Here is a 21,644-nt window from a genome sequence, read left to right on the forward strand (position 1 = left end):
AACTAAAGCTTGCATAAGAATAGCCTCCAGAATAATCTCTTGACTCTATTTGATCTCTCTTAGCCACTGCTGCCTTATTTTATTGCACTTTTCCCCCCTTTTGGTCAGGAAGGTTTTGTGGATCCCCGGGTGCCAGGAATAGACTCATCCCTGGGAACTGTGCCCACTTGTCAGGGAGATTTCACCCCTGGATGTCATATCCCATGTAGTGGGGAGAGAAATGATTTTCGTGGCAGAGTTGGCTTAGATAGAGAGAAAGGCCACATCTGAGCAAAAAAAGAGGTTTCCTGGAAACAACTCTTAGGCCTCATTATAGGTAGTCTTAGCTTCTCCACTATAGAAATAAGTTTCATAAAAGCAAACCTCAAAATCAAGGGCTTGCCTATTTTCTTAGGAGTCCCCCAATGGTTGAGAGGGTGCCTGGGGGTTCCCAGATGTGTAAGTTTAATAGTTCTATTTTTTTTTTCATTCGGACCCTTAAGGGACTCTACCATTACTTTTTAATTATCAGCCAACCATAGTCTGAGATATATCCTGGCATTACATTAAGCTATACAGAATTATAAGGCTTCTTTTCCATTCTGGACTCCAGGAGTTTGGGTTGTTTAAATGAGCTATCCAGACAGGTTGATTTAGAGTGTATATTACAGAAAATCAAGATTTAGACATAATAAACCTCTCTGCCTTTGGTCTCATGATAGATGAAGGTCTAGAGTATGTATACGTTCATCTTTTACCCTGTATTCTGATTTATCAAAGTCCCAGCCAGATGGGGTTTGTTTTTATCTCTAATTGAGCCTGATCTCTTTTTTGGTTACTTTAACTGTTCCTGTATATAACTATGTTGACTTTCAGGTCTGTAGCACTCCATTTCTGGGTCTTATCTCATAGAGTTATTCAAAGTTCCAGGGAAATACCAGCTGATAACCTTATAGCTCAGTGTCTCAGAATCTAGAAATACACTTGAAACTTCAGACTAAGTGTGGCTGCTATTAAGGGCTTACAATCTAAGCTTCAATTTTATTATAAATATTTTCTGAAAGAGACCCTAGCATTTTTGTTCTTTGTTCCTGAATTATTTTGCACAACCCATTGTCCCCAAGTTTTATTTACTTCATTACGTGCCTCTTGATGTCCTTCCTTTTCATATCCACAACATATTACACCATAAAAATTCATCACAGTTTGCCATTCTGCTTCTCAGTCACTGTAATCTTTGGCCCACTCCATCAACCGAGTACCATGGATTATGTCCAAAATAAACAAACCACATATAACAGGACCCTTACTTTGTTGTACAATCAGCAGCACTCTCAATTTTAGACAATTTTCACTGGTCCATAGAAACAAAGAACTGACAAAAACAGCTTCACCCAATATCAAATCAAAACTACCCCTTATCAGTAGTCCCTACACCACTACCACCCCCAATTAGTTGCCCCTGGTAGTGCTGTGGTACTGTTGATATCTTCCTGTTACCTATTGGCCATAGCATGTATTTTTAGTTTTCTTCCATTTCCCTCTACAATTGACTCTTTAGCCAATATCAAACCTTTGAAATAATTCATACAAGAATTTATTTGTAATTGAAGAGTTAATTGGCAGAATACACGGCACTACACATCCCTGTTCAATCATATTTACCTGCAGTAAGGTAATGTTACTTATAACCCCACTAATTAGTTACCATCACTACTATCCATTCCCTTGCATTTAAGTTCAACCTCATAAGTAGCCTTTCCCCCATCTCCAGCTTCTGTGTACTTCTAAATTTTCTATATTCTAGTCTAACCTCTGAAATTACCTTTAGCAGAGTCATAATAGTGAAATCATACAGTATCTATCCTTTTGTGTCTGACTTATTTCGCTCAGTATTATGTCCTCAAGATTCATTCAGCTTTATCATATGCTTCAGGTCTTCATTTCATCTTACTGCTGAATAATATTCCATCATATGCATATACCACATTTTGTCTATCTGTTGGTGGCACTTGGATTATTTCCATCTTTCAGCCACTGTGAATAGAGCTGCTATTAACACTGGTGTGCAAATGTCTGTTTGTGTCTCTGCTTTCAACTCTTCTGGGTATATACCAAATACTGGTATTGCTGGGTCACGGGGCAGCTCAATATTTAGTTTTCTGAGGAATTGTCATATTCCTCAGAATTTGTTTTCTACGGTTTTTTTCTATGTTTTCTATAGTAGCCGCATGATTAGACATTCACACCAACAGTGAATAAGTGTTTCAATTCTTCACATCCACGCCAACATATGTATTTTTCAGTTTTTTTAGTAACAGCCATTCTTATTGGTGTGAGGTGATATCTCATTGTTGTCTTGATTTGCATTTCCAGTATAGTTAATGAAAATGAGCATCTCTTCATGTGCTTTTTAGCCATTTATATTTGTGCTTTGGAAAAATGTCTATTCATGTCCTTTTGCCAATTTTATAATTGGTTTATTTGTTCTTTTGTGGTTGAGCTGTATGATTTCTTTATGTACACGGGATATCAAGCTTTTATCCAATATGTGGTTTCCAAATATTTTCTCACATTGAGTTGACTGCCTTTTCATCTTTTTGACAAAGTCCTTTGAAGCACAGAAGCTCTTGATTGTAAGGAGCTCCCATTTATCTATTTTTTTCTTTCACTGCTTGTGTTTTACGTGTAAACTTTCCTCCTAGTACTATATTTGAAGATGTTTCCCTACGTTTTCTTCTAGAAGTTTTATGGTACTGGTGCTTAAATTTGGGTCTTTAATCTATTTTGAATTTTTGTCTAAAGTTTGGATACTTTTCATTCTTTTGGCTATTTATATCCATTTCTCCCATGCCCATTTATTGAAAGACTATTCTGTCCCAGTTCAGTGGATTTGGGAGCCTTATTGAAGATCAATCCTCCATAGATTTGGTGGTCTATCTCCACAAATTCTGTTTAATTCCATTAGCTGCTACTTCTATCTCTGTGCCAGTACCATGCTGTTTTGACCACTGTGGCTCTATAGTAAGCTTTAAAGTCAGGAAGTGTTAGTCCTTCCACTTCATTCTTCTTCTTTAGGATATCTTTTGCTATTGGAGGTCTCTTTGCCTTCCAGATAAATTTGATAGCTAGCTTATCCAAGACTTCAGGGTAGGTTGTTGGGATTTTGATTGGTTATTGCATTGAAATCTGTAGATCAATTTATATAGATTTGACATCTTAATGACATTCAATATTCCTATCCATGAGTATGGATTTATCATATCTTTCCCTCTATTTAGGTTATTTTTAATTTCTTTTAGCAATGTTTTGTAATTTTCTATGTACAAGCCCTTGACATCCCTGGTTAGGCCTATTCCTAGATACTTGATTCTTTTGGCCACTTTTTGGAATGGAATTTTTTCCTTGTCTCTTCAGCTTGTTGCTTGTGTATAGAAACATTACTGATTTTTGTATATTAATCTTGTATCATGCCCTTTTGTTGAATTTGTTTATTAGCTCAGGTAGCTTTGTTGTAGATTTATCGGTGTTTTCTAAGTATAGGATCATGTCATCTGCAAGTAAAGAAAGATTTAATTCTTCTTTTCCTATTTGGATGTCTTTTATTTCTTTCTCCTATCTAATCAATCCACTAAGACTTCTAGTAAAATGTTGAATAATAGTGTTGACAATGGACATCCTTGTCTCACTCCTGATCTTAGGGGAAATGCTTTCAATCTCTCACCATTAAGTATGAGAGAAACCCATGCTGGCTATGGGTTTTTTAACACAAGAAAATCAATCAACGTAATGCAGCACATTAACAAATTGAAAAGGAAAATCACATGATCATATTGATTGATACTGAAAAGACATTTGACAAAATTCAGCATCTTTTTCTGATAAAAACACTTCAAAAGGAAGGAATCAAAGGAAACCTCCTCAATATTATAAAGGGGATATCTGAACAACCCATAGTCAGCATCATACTTTCATTAATTATTCCTGATATAAACTCTATTTGGTCTTGAGGTATAATTCTTTTACTGTGCCATTGGATTCGATTTCCTAGTATTTTGCTGAGAATTTTTGCATCTGTGTTCATTAGGGAGATTGATCTGTAGTTGTCCTTCTTTTAGTGTCTTTACCTGGTTTTAGTTTTAGAGTGATGTTAAGTTCATAAAATGAGTTTGGTAGAATTCATTTTCCTCATATTTTTGGAAGAGTTTGAGCAGGAGTGGTGTTAATTATTTCAGGAATGTTTGACAAAATTCCCCTTTGAAGCTGTCTGGTCCTGGGATTTTCTTTGTGTGCAGATTTTTAATGACTGAATCTCTTTCCTTGCAATTGGTTTATAGAGGTCTTTTATTTCTTCTCAAGTCAGTATGGGTAGTTCTTGTGTTTCTAGGAATTTGTCCATTACATCTAGTTTGTCTAGTTTAGTGGCATATAGTTATTCATCATATTTTCTAATGGTTTTTAAAGATGCATGGTAACCACCTCCCTTCTCATTTCTGATTTGTTTATTTTGTGTCCTCTCTTTTTTTATTTGTCAGTCTAGCTAGGGATCCATCAATTTTATTGATTTTCTCAAAGAATCAGCTCTTGGTTTTATTGATTCTTTGTATTGTTGTTTTCATTTTCCATTTCATTCATTTCTGTTTAGTCTTTGTTATTTCTCTTCTTTTATTTGTTTTGGGATTAGTTTGCTGTTCTTTCTCTAATTTCTCCAGTGAGCAGTTAAGTCCTCAATTTTTACTCATTCTTGTTTTTTAAGATATGCGTTTATGGCAATAAATTTCCCTCTCAGCACAGTCTTTGCTGAATCCCATAAGTTCTGATTATCATTTGGTTAGAAACATTTGTTGTATTCTCTAACAGTTTCCTCGCTGATCATTTAAAAGTGTGTTGTTTAATCTCCAGATATTTGTGAAACCTCTGGACCTTTAGTGATTATTAACTTCTAGCTTCATTCCTTTGTGGTTGGAGATAGTGCTTTGGATAATTTCAATCTTATTAAACTTATAAAGACTTATTTTGTGTCCCAGTATATGATCTATCCTGGAGAGTGTTCCATGTGCACTAGAGACAAATGTATATCCTGGTGTTTGGGGGTATAATGATTTATATATGTCTATTAGGTCTAATTTGTTTATCACATTGTTTAGGTTCTCTATTTCCTTGTTGATTATCTGTCTCATTGTTCTATCTATAGTGCAGAGTGGTGTATCAAAGTCTCCCACTATTATCATTGAAATGTATAGCTACCTTCAATTTTACCAATTTTGCCTCAGCACTTTGGAACTCCTTGACTTGTGAGTAAACATTCATGATTATTATTTCCTCTTGATGAACTGTCCTTTTAATTTATATGTAGTGTCCTTATTCTCTTATGATGTCTTTACATAATAAAGAATATTTTATCTGATAGTTTAGTATAGCTACTTCTGCCTTCTTTTGGTTACAGTTTGCATAGAACATCTTTTTCCATTCTTTCCTTTTCACTTTCTTTGTTTCCTTGGGTCTAAAATGCATTTCTTGTAAATGGCATATAGATATATTATATTTTTTAATCCATTCTGCCAATCTGTATCTTTTAATTGGTAAGTATAATCTGTTAATATTCAAAGCTATTACTGTAAAAACAGCTCTTGAATCTACCATTTATCCATTAGTATTTGTCAGATCTATATATTCTTCTCCCTCTTATCCTTTAAATTACCCTTACTGGTACTCTTCAGTTCTGCTCCCTCTTTCAGACCTCCCTCTCATGTCATTTTTATTTTCAGCCAACAGAACTCCCTTTAGTTTTTCTTGAAAGGCAATTCTTTGTTAACTAGTTCATTCAGTCTTTGTTTGTCTTTGAAGATTTGAATCTTTCCTTCAATTTTGAAGGACATCTTGGCTGGATAAAGAACTCTTGTCTGTAAGTTTCTCTCTTTCAGGATCTTAAATATGTCATACCACTGCCTTCCTCCTTCCATGGTGCCTGTCGAATAGTCTGAACTCAGTCTTATGTTTTTTCCCTTGAATATAGTAGATCACTTTTCTTGCACTGCTTTCTGAACTTTCTGCTTCTCTTTGACCATTTGATTAGTATCTGCCTTGGAATAGCTTTATTTGGATTTACTTGATTTGGGGTTCATTGGGCCTCTTTGATTTGCATATTTTTGTATTTTATAAGGGTTTGGAAGTTTTCCCCAATTATATTCTTCCACTAACCTTCCCAGCCCTTTACTCTTCTCTATCCCTTCTGGGACACCAGTGATTCTTATATTTTTGTGTCTTTGGTTGTCCATCATTTCCCTAAGACCCAGTTCCATTTTTTCCATCTTTGTGCACTCTAGTTCAATTGCTCTGCCTTCTAGCTCAATTTTTCTTCCTTCTGCTTTTTGAATCTGCTATTGTGTGTCTTTAATATATTTCTAATTTGATCTGCTCGATCTTTCATCTCTGTGAGAGCTGCAATTTCTCTAATCTTTCACATTCTTCTTTATGCTCCTCCTGTTTTTCCTGCTATCCTTCATTTCATTATAAATGTCCTTGAGTAGTCGTTCCATATGCTGTGTCCCCTCCAGTGTTTTGATTTCGTCATCTGGCTGGGCCAATTTTGCTTGTTTTTTCATATGCTTTGTGATTTTCTGTTGTGTTCAGGGTATTTGATTATTTTTATAAGTTTATTTTCAAGTTGGTTTCCTTCACTCATTTAAAGTTTTGTATTTACTTGGTTTTGCACTGAAGGTTCCCTTTTGCACTTGGTTTGTCAGTAATTACCCACCCAGATCTCATGTAGGGTGCACAATTCTACTTCAAGGTCTAGTAAAAGCTAGGCAGGAGTGTATGGATAATTCAGTGGCAAACCCACCTGCCATTCAGGAGATTGGCTAGATTCCTAATCCATGCAGCTCTCCCCACAAAAATAAAAATATTTAATAAACATACCTCAGTGATAGTAGGCCCCAATGTCAGAAGGAGACACACAAGATATATTGAGAATGAACTCAGACTGGTGGCCACAGAAGAAGAAAAAAAAATTTTAATTAAAAATAAGAAAAAATAAATACTCAATAAAAATATGAATGTATAAAAATATATTAATACAAATAAAAATATTGCTAAAAATAACAATATAGAAAAAATATATTAAGAAAAACAAAACTAGGCAGATAGGGAGTTTGCCCGTCTGAACTTACTGCTTCTTCCCAGCAGGTGGTGCTTGTAAGGCAGCTTCTCCCCTCAGGCCTGCCCCTCCCTGACTGCATCAGCCAGCTGGAAAGATGGCATGTGTGGTCAGGCGGGTGGGGCATACTGCTCCCTGCACACTGCAGTGGGATGGGAAGCATATTGCAGTGCCAGGGGAGCAGTTGATCTGCAGTGCCTGGCACCTGGTGGATATGCCATTCACCATGCCTGATAGGACAGTTATTTGCAGTGCTTGGCCAGGTGGCTGCTCCCATCACCTGGATGCATGGCTTTTTGGGTGGATGGCCAGGCATACCTCCTTGTTCCCTATGGATGCTGCTGGTCAAGGACTTCCAGCCAGCAATTGGGGCAGGCTGGAGCAGAGGGATAGTCAGTTCCCTCAAATCTGCACTTCCCTGTGCACCAAGGCCTACCACCAATGGGGGTCACGGCCGGTCAGACCCCATCTGCTCTCCCTGTCCTGATCTTCCTGCCTCTCTCCTACATATGAAATATTGGAGACCTTCTTCAATCATTTATCCCCTGTGGTTGCAGTCCCAGTCATTTTTTCCAGTCCCCTATCTTGTCCAACACAGCATGTGTGAATCCAGCCTACCCTACTTTACTAACTTCCTAAAAGTCTCAACAAATATTATCTTTTGCTTTTTAAAAACAGAAGATGACAGGTTTCAGGGTATTTTACAATTTATAAGCAATTTTATTCAAAACTGTATTTCTAGCACAAATCTCTCTCTGTGTCTCCAATTTCATAAAGAATATTCAAAATCAATATGTACATTGAGTTCATTTTCTCCTCTTCTGTCCCCATGATATATACATATCCAGTAAGAAGATAAGTCCTACAGACTCATCTGTATCAACTCCTTTCTAATTATTACTCAAACTCAGACTTTTATTACCTCTGACCAATGAGAGGACATATCAGAAACCCAGATAGGAACTTCAATATGTGAGAATTACAGCTAAGTGAACAATTCTTCCTTGCTCTGAACCCCACCTCTGGCTCACATGTTGACACCTGTGTATGTGACTCTTGAAAGACACACTAAAATGGCTGATATTTAATTAACAAATCCTAAGGGTCCCTGTAGACTCTGTAGCTACTTCCCCCACACCTGCCTCAAAGACTGACTTTAATCCTGACTGATGATCAACTTTTCAGGGAGTCCTTGGATCCTTCCTTCTCTGCTGGTCAATGCTTATTTCTGTGGCTTTTAACAGGCATTCTGATCCCTTCTCCCCAGTCTTTCTGAAATACATCAGTGGCTCCCAGTCAAGAAAACCTGACTGGCTTCTCTATGACTGTCTGCTCCTCTGATAGGCTCCACTGTGGATCAAAGTATAGAAGTGGTTACCTGTTGGTAATGAAAATCTCATTCCAGACATCTTACAAGAGAGAACACTATAGGGAAATGGCTCCATCATTATAATTTTTCACCAACCTCAGCATTGGTAATCCCAGATAAGAAGATACTAAAAGTGGTCAGGCAGTAAACTGTAGAGAAATTGATTTTCCAGCATTTTGGAAGGCGGTGGGTAGAGATATTCTTCAGATATGCCTGTGACTTAGCTGTTCTTTTCCTCTACGAACCAACCTTCTCATTTACCAAAGATGCAAATTTCATCTTGCTGACATTAACTTTGATCCAAAAGATTATCATTCTTTCTAAAATATACCATTAAATGGAAGCACATAGGTTGTGTGAGTACTTTATGAATCATTCTGCAATGCCAAAGTAGAATATGATATTTGATAGTAAGAATTGCAGTCATCAGGCCTCGCAAGAGACTACCTTTCACAGAAAGTGTCACCCATGTGCTGTGTGTCTATCACTATCTATGCAACCTCTGGAGACCGAGAGGTTGCACTGAAAAATGCCTCAATCTCCTCCTTTGAATAGCTATCTCCCTTCTGATTAGAATTTGCAATAGTGGCTAATTAAAATAGAGATAAAACCTTATAACCTATATATGTGTGGCCACCTACTTTAAATCTGCAGCCCATTTAAAATGCTGTGGACCCTCAGAAGTTGCCAACTAAATACTAGCTATTTTAGTGCATCTTTCAAAACTCTCCACAGTACCATTTCAACTTACATCTTCAGTCTTTACACTTGCAACTCCCATGGATGCATTTTAGGCTTCAAATGATCTGGATTATGAGTTGGCACTGATTATTATCCTCTTCTTTCCACATTTACACATTCGGTCTGCTGCTCTCCTGGTGGAGATGTCCATCTATAAAACTTCAAGTCATCTTAGTCACATCTCAAAGCTGTCTCCTTTACAAGTCCTTGGGTACTCTCCTCCAAACTATAGCAATGTTTCTCTCTGATGAATCTTTGTGGCCCTATTAATATATATTTATTTTTTACCTTCTGCCTTTGTGTTACCATCGTCTGCCTTTTCCTAATTTCCAGCACCACTGTAAGCTCTTTGAATCCAGCACTGTATTCTTTGGAATCAAAATGTGCTTTAATTCATTTAAATTGTACATTTCAAAAAACAGAACATTCCTTTCAAAAAATTAGAAGCAGAGCTTCAAGGTGAAGCCCAAATATCAGTGGTTTACAAATTCCAGTGGGCAAAGTAACGGGGAGATCTATTTATGAGATCTGTGATACTGACATGGAAATTGCATTTTTAACAAGCTATTCAAATGATTCTGATGCAGGTGGACTGGGCACCACTCTTTAAGAAACACTGCCAGAAAGTGCAACTGTTAAAGGGAGCAAGGGCAGATGGTGGCGAATGTGTGAAGTAGACAATACTGTCATTTAAAACTCAGCTAGTTGTGGCTTCAGATTATAGAAAATTGGTCAAAGTACAGTAGTGGTTAGGTGTCTGTAATGAAAATCTCATGATGAGAAAAGTGCAGTGAAAGGAAATTTACACTGAGGAACTGTTCTTCACAATTTGGGACGTTGAAATGAAGAACTCTTTTTAAAGAAAAATGAAATAAACTTTATTGAACTGATTTTTGTGACTGTATGAGTGGACAGCAGAAATTTCACATAGGAACCACTTAAGAAAGCTTATATGAAGTTAATATCAGACTAGAGCTTAAGGAGAAAGAGTTAAAATGTAAAACATAATCGCCAAAGCTCATAAACAGGAACTGTTTTTAAGGGAGGCATTAATTGCACTTAGGAGTTTGCCTTTTAATCTGCTTGATGTCATTTAGAAAATATATTTATTTAAGATAAAATTCATATTTATAATATATTGTTAATCCATATTAAAATATGTTATAAGTTTATCTCAAGTTTCCTCTGGCCTAAAGAGCCTTTACGTAGAGATAGAATCATATTAATAGTGGTGATTCTAATTTTGTTCCTACATGTCCCTCTTTCAACAGACTTCCACTCCCCCTAGAAAACCCTCTCCACTACCTCTGACAGAATTCATGGAGTGCCATGTATGCTCAGAAATAGATCCTCCTTTATTATGCACAGATGCTGGGTTGTTTGGCATCATGTGGGTATCACTATGTTTGCCAAGCTCCTATCATCTCTTGTCAGTCACCACTGAGGACCTACTTGTCTACTGAGCTGTAATCTCCTTCCTATCTGAGTCATGGCACCACCATGATGGTAAAGCTTCATGGCTTTTTTTTTTTTTCAAAACAGGAAAAGGTCTCTCCCCTTTCCTTTATACTACATTAGTGGGGCACTTGACTATTCCAGCTTACAGCCAATGTTTTACAGTTTTAAACACCTTCTTACAAATGCTTTACCTTTTATGGATCTTAGAGATGAACTCAGAGGTGGGTAGGCGCAACCTGCCACCTCCCCTAACACTTATGCACCCAATTCTAAGAGTTTCTCATTTCTCATGTGAATGAGCTTCTCACGGTCCTGCATTATCACCTATATCTAATTTAATTTACAGTCCAACAAAGACCACTGCTACTTAAGTAACAGTTATATTTCCTGTTTAAATTAAGAATTCTATTTTTATAGTATAAACATGCTCAAGTGGGAAAAATGTTATATTATATAAAATTAGATATACTTATGAGGTTAGTTTTGTTTTGCTCTTATTATAAGAGCAAAATCCAGCGACTAATTAAATTGTACAGACAGTGACAGAAATGAAAGAATTTCTGTAAGATTTAACCAGAGATTGCAAACTGGTGAATATTCTCTGTTTGATGTACACAGTTTAAAACTTAAAAAATAATAATTTGTTGACAATCATTAAGCAATAAAGACAATGTTAGCTGGCACTCATGAAGTGCTTATAACGTAGATCCTTAAAGGAATTAACTTTTAGTCCTCACAGCAACCCTGCGAACTAGGCAGAACCAAACAACAAACACATCTCGGGGTAGCAAATGAAAGGGATTTTCAAATGAAACAATTCAAATGAACAGTCACTGGCTCCAGAGTGTGCTTTATGCTAAGCCTCTGAAATCAGAAGACTTCACATCACAACTCATATTTCTGGCTCCTGTGGAAAAATTAAATGATCTGGCAACAGAAGGGCCCCTCATTTGTGCCTGAGCACCATGGGCTGCAGGAATGTTGGCTGCTTCCCTGTGCCAGCACATGCACATAACCATTACAGCACTGTCTCACTTTTCTCTTTTCTCCCTGTGAGGGAGCCATTTGCCATCATACTTGCCTTATTTCTTTTCCTATAGTATAGCTGAAGGGAAGATGAAAGTTTTCCCCATATGCATGCCTGTAACCCAAAAGGCTCAAGAGGTCCTGCATTCCACCAGAAATTCTTCGCACATTTAGTCTATGCTTGACTCAGAAGGCATGGGAGTTTGTGAAGCTAGATTCTAGGTTTTCAACCAAGACATAAAACAACAGCAAACCTCAGGATTGTATCTGTGGCTGTGTAATTTAGAGTTCCTCTTCAAGGTTGAAGCGTGCATCGGTTATGACCACAGGGTTTGGGTTAGACAGGTTTAATTTAATTACTAGCTGTTCTAGTTTGCTAGCTGCTGGAATGCAACACACCAGAGACGGATTGGCTTTTAATAAAAAGGGATTTATTTTGTTGGTTCTTCAGAGGAAAGGCAGCTAACTTTCCACTGAGGTTCTTTCTTATGTGGAAGGCACAGGATGGTCTCTGCTGGTCTTCTCTCCAGGCCCCTGGGTTCCAGCAACTTTCCCCGGGGTGACTTCTTTCTGTATCTCCAAAGGCCTGGGCCGAGCTGCTTAGCTTTGTTACATTGCGATCTCTCATTTAAGCACCAGCCAATTAAGTCAAATGTCACTCACTGCATCAGACACGCCTCCTAGCCAACTGCAGATGCAATTAGCAACAGATGAGGTTCACGTACCATTGGCTTATGTCCACAGGAACAAGACTAGGTATGCTCACCTGGCCAAGTTGACAACTGAATCTAACTAACACACTAGCTTTACCACCTATTAGCTGTGTGATTTAGGATAATGAAATTCTAAACTCTGAGTCTCAGTTTCTATTACTATTCAGTAAAATAAATAATATGTCCATTCATATGCATTGAATGACTAAAAGATTAGGTGCATGAAAATATAAATGGAACTTTGTAAAGTATACATTGAGAACAGGTATTTTATTATTTTTCTACATTAACTCTTACACTCATGTCTGTATTTTTGATACTTAAATAGAAAAAAAAGGCAAAGAGTTAGTAATAATCACTCATGGTCATTTATATGCTGATGATTTTGCCCTTGTAGCTTATACTCAGGTTTCCTTGAGACAATGATTAGGTGATTTGCTAAAGCTGCATTTCCTTTTGATCTGTTAATGCTAAAGGCAAAATCTTCCTGCAGAGCTAGCAGAGATACCAGGGAATTGATGTTCATATTCTGGTCAATGACTTTATTCTTCTAAAGAGAGACAATTTTTGTTACTTAAATGTATTTTCCTTCTAACATTAGCCTTGAGGAAGTAACTATTTGCTTGGAAAGGTACTTGCTATTTCATTATTGACAACGCGGTTGCAGAAGGTGGATATACAAGAAATAAAAATATGCTGTGCATTATTTTCCTGTTACATTCATCTCTTCATAGAAAGTTTGGATATTTGACTGCCAAAATTAGGTCCTTGAACCTTAATATTGGTGAAGGCCCAGCCAAGAGTTTCACAGGACGCAGATAACAGATGTTTGCTCAAGAAGTAAATAAGTACATGAATAAATAATTGAACACATAGCAGGGAGTTCACTGTATTCACACTCATTAACATAAGATCACATATACAAAGTGAAATAGATTAAATCATGGTCTCAGCAGAGCAACCCTCATTTCACTAGATTAGGGTCCCTCCGGGTTTCCAGTAGTGAGCAATGAGCTGTAAAGCTGGCTTTGGCTAATCCAGTGAGTATGTAATGATTTCCTGAAGGGGACTTAAAGAGGCTTCATGGTTGCCCCATTAAATATACAAAGGCTTCCTAAAATTGAACTCTGAGGGGCATTATTCATGGGGAATGGACCTAAAATAGAAACCCCAAATGACTCTCCTATGTCACAGCATGGACTAGCTATTTCTAGAGAAATTCTTGAATGTGTTAGGATCAGAGAGTAGTATGAAGCAGGCACTGAACGAGAAGCCAAGTTCCAGTGATGCATCTGATGGAAGCTTAGATATTCCTTAACCAAGAAACCATCTAGAAATCTATAAATTCACAACTCAGTAGAGAGATTATATTTAGAAATACCGATTTCAGCAATGCTTAAATTTTGTTTAATTCCTCAAAACTTGGCAGCTTTGAGATATCAGTTTAGTTTTTAGTAAATCTTGTTATAATTCATTATAAAAATATTGTTAGAATGTTCTTATTTAAACCATTAGAAATGAGTAATCTGGGGGGAAGCACCTTCTCAAATATAGCTTATAATTTGATAGTGAAAGCAAAAATACATATTTTAAGTATTTCAATAAAAATCCTTTTAAAGACGTATTCAGAGGTGAATAATGAGAAAGAAAAATCACCTAATTCCTTCCCCCAAAAAAGGCATAGGGGTTCCTTGTTCTCTGAAGAATGTCACATATTGGATAATACCTAAAACAGAAACAAATAGCAACTTCCAATAAAATATAATGGGGTAAGTTATGTCTATTATTTCTCTGCATAAACTAAATAAATGATTGAGAAGAAAGTGAGATGAATTTCCCAGCTACAGAAAGACTAGAAAATGCCTATTAACCTTAAACCCTAGTCTGTCAAAGTGTCTGATAAATATTGTACCACTTGGATTAAATAAAGATAGATGCTAAAATTTTTTAAAATCTCATAGCTCAAATAGCATGTATATTTCCCTAAGAGGTGTGAATGGGAATTCTAAGCAATTCATCAGATTCTTTTCTTGGGAAAATGAAGCCTGAGGGGAAAGGAAGACCAATGGAATCACTGACAATCTTTTGTGGACATGAGTCTAGAAGGAAGATCAATAGGGAAGAAAATGTTAATGAAATAAATGAATAGCTCTGTCGAATTTATTTTCAAACAACCAATCTCCTAAATCACAAAATTTTCTAAATATGAAACAAGGTAAATAGGAAGAGAAATAGCAACCATCTTTTAGCTGACCTGAAGAGTAGAATAAAATTAAACAAAAGAACTACAAATGTCAGAGATGGCCATCTCAACTTTCAGCCAGATGATTTCTGTCCATTTACATAGGGTAAAATGTGAAGAAAGATATGTCCTCATGTGTTGGTTTGAAAGGATTACGTACCCTAGGAAAGCCATGATTTAATCTTGATCCAATCCTGTGGGAGCAACCCTTCCTTTTAATCCCTATTCAGTAGCATTGGATGGAAACTAGAGTAGATTGTGTCCATGTAGATCTGACTCACCCAATTGTGGGTATTAACCTTGGGGTAGAGGGAGATGTGACTCTACCCCCACTTCAGGTGGATCTTTACTGGAATCCTTTAAAAGAGGAAGCATTTTAGAAAAAGTTTCAGAGTGATGAGAGCCATGAGGACTCATGAGAGCCCATACATCCAGAGACCTCTGGAGATGAAGAAGGAAAATACCCCTGGCAGAGCTTCATGAAACAAGAGACCTGGAGAGAAAGCCAGCAGGCATCACTAGGTTTGCCATGTGCCTTTCCTGTTGAGAGAGAAACCCTGAACTTTATTGGCCTTTCTTGGAGAAGGTAATCTCTTGTTGGTGCCTTAATTTGGAGATTTTTATAGACTTGCTTTAACCAGGACATTTTTGGCCTTAGGACTGTAAACTTGTAACTTATTAAATTTCACTTTCTAAAAAGCTGTTCTAGGGCAGACCATGGTGGCTCAGCAGGCAAACTTCTTGCCTGCCATGCCAGAGACCCAGGTTCTATTCCTGGCGCCTGTCCATACAGAAAAAAAAAACAGAAAGCTGTTCTAGTTCTCGTATATCTCATTCCAGCAGCTTGTAAACTAGAATGCTCTTGAATACAAGACACAGCAGTTTGGATGGTATATCGTGCATTGTAAGTCAGCATAATCAGATGAGCTTCTACCTGCCAAGCTTACTCACCCACCCCACTCATAAGCAAATAAGACATGAATAGAACCAAACCACATTTAAAGTTGAGAAATAAACTCACAATCTCTAAAATGGGACCAAGTAATAGATGCCTTCAAGAAGAGGAAGAAACATTAAATTGAGGAGATGAAGAATGTACCATCAAGAAGGAAGAAAAAAAGGTACAGAAACATCATCCATTTGGGTTAAAATGAGATCAAAAGGAAAATGATAAGACAATGAAGACAAAAATAGAACCCCTTATTATTATATCTCATGACAAAAATAGAACCTCTTATTATTATCTCATGATTCTGTGGGCCTCAGCACATTTTTTCTCTGACCTCCAATATATTTGACCTCAGATGTGATGGCAGCTAGAACAACAGGCATTTGCTGGTCATCACACTCTCCGTACATGGCTAGCTTGGACTTCTTCACTGCATGATATTTTCAAGGTATTTGAACTTCATATATGGTAAAAGTTGCCAGTCCTCTTTAAGGATAGGCAGAAGTGGTAGAGTGTCACTTTTGCCATAATCTAAAGGTTGAAACAATCACAAGCCAGCCTAAATTCAAGAAAAGGGGAAATCTCTTTTCCCGTTGAATTAATCTCTCAATGGGAGAAAGTATAAAAGAATTTGTGACCATCTTTACCCTCATAAGTGATGATGTCTTCTTTGTCAGCAATCCAGAAAGTGATCTAGCTCCAAAATCCTATTTTAGGTTCTGCTTTCTCAGACCTCTCTTGGTATCAACTGCCATAGGTTGAATTTTCCAGGCAGCAGATGGTGGAATGGTCTGGGTACAGGAATTTTATTGCATAGCATTTTTGAGATCAACTCCTTTTGGGAAGTGAAGGAAGAGGATTGGGTAACTGATCTCACAGTTGCTCAGGAGCTGAGATGGCTCTGCAGAATTGTACCAAATTGGCACAACGAATTGTACTTTTATAATCTACTATTTTCCAGCTATTGAATGCTTCCCTGAGTATTGGACATTTCTCTTCAACTGAGAGCAACTGTCAGCATCTGGAGAAATGAATACTTTATTCCTTTAGTTAGTGGGGATCTGGGCAGCAAATGATAATTTTCACTAAATGCAGAATCACAAAGCATGTTATGGATACTGCTAAAAACAAAGCCTATTACTTAAAAGATTTTCTTGAAGAAGAATCATAAAATCTACAGTGAGAAAAGCAATGATATGAGATGCTTAGAAAGAATGTGATAGATGAGGATGAAAGGAAGATAAATTACTTCCGAATAGGCATTTCTGATTTTATTGAGCAAACAGAACAATGAAACAAGGAATAAATTCCCATATTAGAACTAAAATCAATGAAAAACTAAATAGTAATATCAAAAGGAATATCTAGGTAAGGAAATGGCTCGGAATATATCAACACAACTATATTAAATGACGTTACTTAATTCCACTTTTTAAAAAAGTGTCCTAAGGAAATTCAGACAGAGACAATAGATAACCTAATGTAAGAAATATTTGCAGATAAGAAACACAATAATGTTTAACTCATTTTTTCCCTCCCCTTAGCAATCAAGGATAAAATAAGTAAATTAATATAGAGGACCTGAATACAATTTTTATAAATATTAACTATATTATTAGGTTAAAAAGTTAGGTCAGTCTACATAAATATTTTAATCTGATATTTTAAAAATATTTTTTCTATCATAAATGGAATATTTTTAATGACCCTGCTTGAGGCTAGTAAAAGAAAATTAAATTTTAAAATTTGCATAAAATAAAAAAACCAACCTTGTAGAATGCCTATAAAATAATAATGAAAATAAACTCTATTAATTATCTAAAACTCCATTATTTAATAAAAAGAATGAAAAAATGAATTATGTAATCAGGTCAAATGTTAGAAAAAGATAAAGAAAAGGAAATTAATAAATACAGAAAGGAGACAATGTTAAAGATAGAAATACAAACAAACAAATTTAAAAACCAGAAAGGGAAAAAAATACAACAATTTGGGCCTCTGCAACAAGAAAAAAATAATAAAACAGAAAAACCATATATCTTAATCAAAATAAAGGGGGGAGAAAATATAAACTTATGCAATATAAAACTGGTTATGTAACAGGGCAAATTATATAAATGAGAAGCAACTTGTATCTATACATGTGTACATGAATAAAAATAGTGTTTCACTAGCTATAAATAGAAATGAAAAAAGGTTGAAATGGATAATTTTTCACAAAGAATATAAGTTGACAAAAATATCTATGATTTTGGGTGCACAGGTGGTTCAGTGGTAAAATGCCCGCCTTTCACACGGGAGACCCAGGTTCGATTCCGAACCATGCACCCGCCCCCCCTCAAAAAAAGATCTATGATTTTAAACTTTAAGAACAGATCATTCCAAGACTATTTAATTCCAGTTCTCCTCTTACTCAATGTATCACCAAGTTTTGACACAGTCGGCCACTGCCTTCTTTTCTAACCCTCTCCCAAGCCTGAGTTTTCTTCATGTGTCTATTCCTCATCCAACAATTGGAAACTATAATTTTCCATTTGCTCAAGCCGACTAGCCTCAGCCTAATCCTTTCATCTTCAATTGTTCTCACACCACACACCCATTCCATCATCAAATCCTAATGGCTCTATTTAAAACTGAATCCAGTTTCCCTGACATCTAACCATTTCCCATCCCTACACCATGAGCCACTATCATTTCACTATCTGGACTGTTCGGTACCTCCTAACTTATTATTCTACCTGTTCTTGCCCACGTGTAGTTTTTCTCAAAAAAAAAAACATCAAAAATGAACCTTTTAAGGCAAAACCCTGTTATTCCACTATTCAGACCCCTTTCAAAGGCTTCCTATCTCAGAATAAAAATTAAATACTCAGAATCATTTACCCACTGCTGTTTTACTAGTACCTAGAAGGCTGCCTAACATATATTAGGCATTCAATACTTATCTGTTGAATGGTTGAAGTAATATTTAATTATTTGCGAATATAGAGAAAGAAGCACCCTTCTACATTGATGTATGTACTTCAGAATCAAGTATAACAACAGAATTGACACAGCTAATACAAACAGGAAAACTATAGAGGAATGACAGAATGTAAGGACATCAAGCTGATAAATGTGATTACTCCTGGAGAGAAATGTAGAGTGAGTAGAGGGCTTGAAGAGGTAATTTGACACTTTATTCTGAAGAATTAAAGATGAATTTACTTATTACTCATGTATTTAAATTTTATTTTAAAATTTCTAAAAATGACCATTTTCCCCAAAGTTAAAAAACAAACAAAAAATTTTAAATGATCAAATTGACAAAAATTCCCCCGAGAATCAACAGGATATTAATAACATGGTTTTAATGTTAATCTGAAAATATAAATGTGAATAAATAACCAGAGAATCTATCAATCAGAAAATTAGGCAGGATTAGTTATAGAAGATATTAGAATGCATTAGTTGTATTAACTTTGGAAAACAGTATTTTGACTGGGCACGGTAAAGTTAGAGAAAATAAGAACTGTAGTATACTCTAATTAGTAAATATGTTTCTCACTAGAAGAAACCAGATAAATAGGTCAGTGTCATGGTTAGGGACAGGTGTCAACTTGGCCAAGTTGTGGTACCTGTTCATATGATTGGGCAAGCGCTGGCCTGTCTGTTGCAATGAGGACATTTCATAGGATTAGGTCATGATCACGTCAGCTACATCCACAGCTGATTCCATTTGTAATCAGCCAAAGGGGAGTGTCTCCTGCAATTAGTGATGCTAAATCCAATCATGGGAAGCCTTTTAAGGAGGACTCAGAGGAGACAGGTTCTATTCCTGCTTTGGCTGGTGAGCCTCTCCTGTGGAGTTCGTCCAGGCCATCCATTGGAGTCATCGGCTTCGCAGCCTGCCCTGTGGATTTTGGACTCTGCATTCCTACGGTCACGTGAGACACTTTCATAAATTTTATATTTGCAAGTGTTCCCTGTTGGTTCTGTTTCTCTAGAGAACCCTAACTAATACAGTCAGCAACCAGATAAATAATGATAGCATTGAATTTTAACTCATAGCATAAAATAAATATCTATGAACTTGTACTGTATTTAAAATAAATACTTAAACAAATAGTTAATTGGGAGAGAATGGACATCTCTTCCTAAAGAAGAATTACAAATTAATAAATATAGGAGGAATTACGTTGATAGAAATTTGCCATTTGAATGCCACAGTAATAATTTCTGCAATTAAGATTCACTGTTGGATGCGCAAATTTAAAATTTTTGCATAATGAAATCTACCAGTTTTTCTGGTTTGATTTCTCAGATTTATGCCTTTCATAAAAAAGGTCTTATCTATCTTAAAAATATAAAGCTATTAATATGTTTTTTTCTAGAACTACTAGTATTTTTTAATGAAATAAAATGAAATGAAATCTGCTCTCTACTTTTTCATTAAAAATATTAGAACTAGAAAAAAGCGTAAGCGGATGTGTTTATGTTCTTGAACGAATATGATTCTCCTTTGGCCTTCCCTATACTTCATTTCCTTGTAGGTGTCTTTACCATTCATTGTACAGCTCCATTCAACTTTTTAACTAATGTGGAGCTTTAGAATGTCTAAGATATTTGTAGAATCAAAGCCCATGATTCTAAATCAGGCCACGCTGTGTTCATTTTAACTCTTATTTACAGATGTATTGAGATTCCCAAAGTGTATCACACCTTATATGTAAGAACAGACTTGCTTATTTTGGTTTAACTGTCACTCATAAACACACATAGTACTGTACTATCAATGGAATCATTTTAAACACCTGACAACTGTTGAACAAACACAGTAATTCATTAAAACCTTGGGGAAGTTGTCTTCTCTGCAGCATGAATAGCTTTGCTTTTACTGCTGCACAGAATGCTAATGCAGAGAATCTGTGATCAAAGCGTAATGGAGACATGCTTTTAGGACCGGGAGTCACCCCACACTGGTGTTTCTGTGTGATTCTTTTGTTCAGTAAGAATGCCACCTGCAGCAGTACACACACAGAGAGACGGAAACTGACAATTCTCAACAAGGAAATCAGGCAAGGCTGTAATGCTTTCTGATATTCTGAGAAATCGAAAGGATTTTCCTTTGCCGCCCAGCCTTTGCTATAATATCCTTTCTCTACTGTGGGCAGATTGACTGGCTGGACAGACACAGCCTCTCTTTGTAGCTGGCAGGAATGCTCCTAGAAGTTGACAAGAGGCTCACACAATGTGGCTTGGAATCTTATTACTGAAGACAGGTTGAAAATGCATTGCCTGCTCTGGTGCTCATTGCTACAGCTGTCACTAATGAGATGGATTTTTTTGTTATTGTTGTGGTTTTTTTTCTTCCCTAGTAACCAAGGAAGACCCTAAATGTCCTATGACAAGTCATAAATGTGGTTTTTATTCAAGAGTAGATTTGGATATTACAGTATGACCTGTCTCTAGAAACCTTCCATTTTGAATGGCTCTGTTTTTTGTGGGTGCTACTAATGTTTGATGCTATGCTTTTTATTTCTAAATGTTTTATAGGGGTACTTAACTCTTATTCAACCCTATTTAAGAAGGATAAGCTAATTTAAATTAAAATTAGTCCACCTTCTTAATATATTGATCAGATTTTTTATTTCTGGAACTCTCACAGAAATATATCTAACATGAAAAATCATGTTTTCAAAGAATACATGGTCAAGTGAGAGATATAAAGAATATAAAAGAAACAGTAGCTTAAAAACAAAAATGTGATGTGATTTCACTTCTGTAATACCATATATACTTGTAGCTGCATTTCAAAATGTTAATAATTGCAACCAAAAAGACTCCAGAAATAGACCCAAACACACATGTCAATTGATTTTACAAAAAGAATTCAAGATAATTCAATGAAGTGATAATAGGCTCTACAGGAAATGGTGGTAGAGCAGTTGGATAGCCACATGCCAGAAATTAAAAAATAAAAGAACTTTTACCTCAAGCCATATAAAAATAAACTCAAAATTACTCAT

Source organism: Tamandua tetradactyla, chromosome 14 (genome assembly GCF_023851605.1).
Source record: "Tamandua tetradactyla isolate mTamTet1 chromosome 14, mTamTet1.pri, whole genome shotgun sequence".
Classification (NCBI taxonomy): domain Eukaryota; kingdom Metazoa; phylum Chordata; class Mammalia; order Pilosa; family Myrmecophagidae; genus Tamandua; species Tamandua tetradactyla.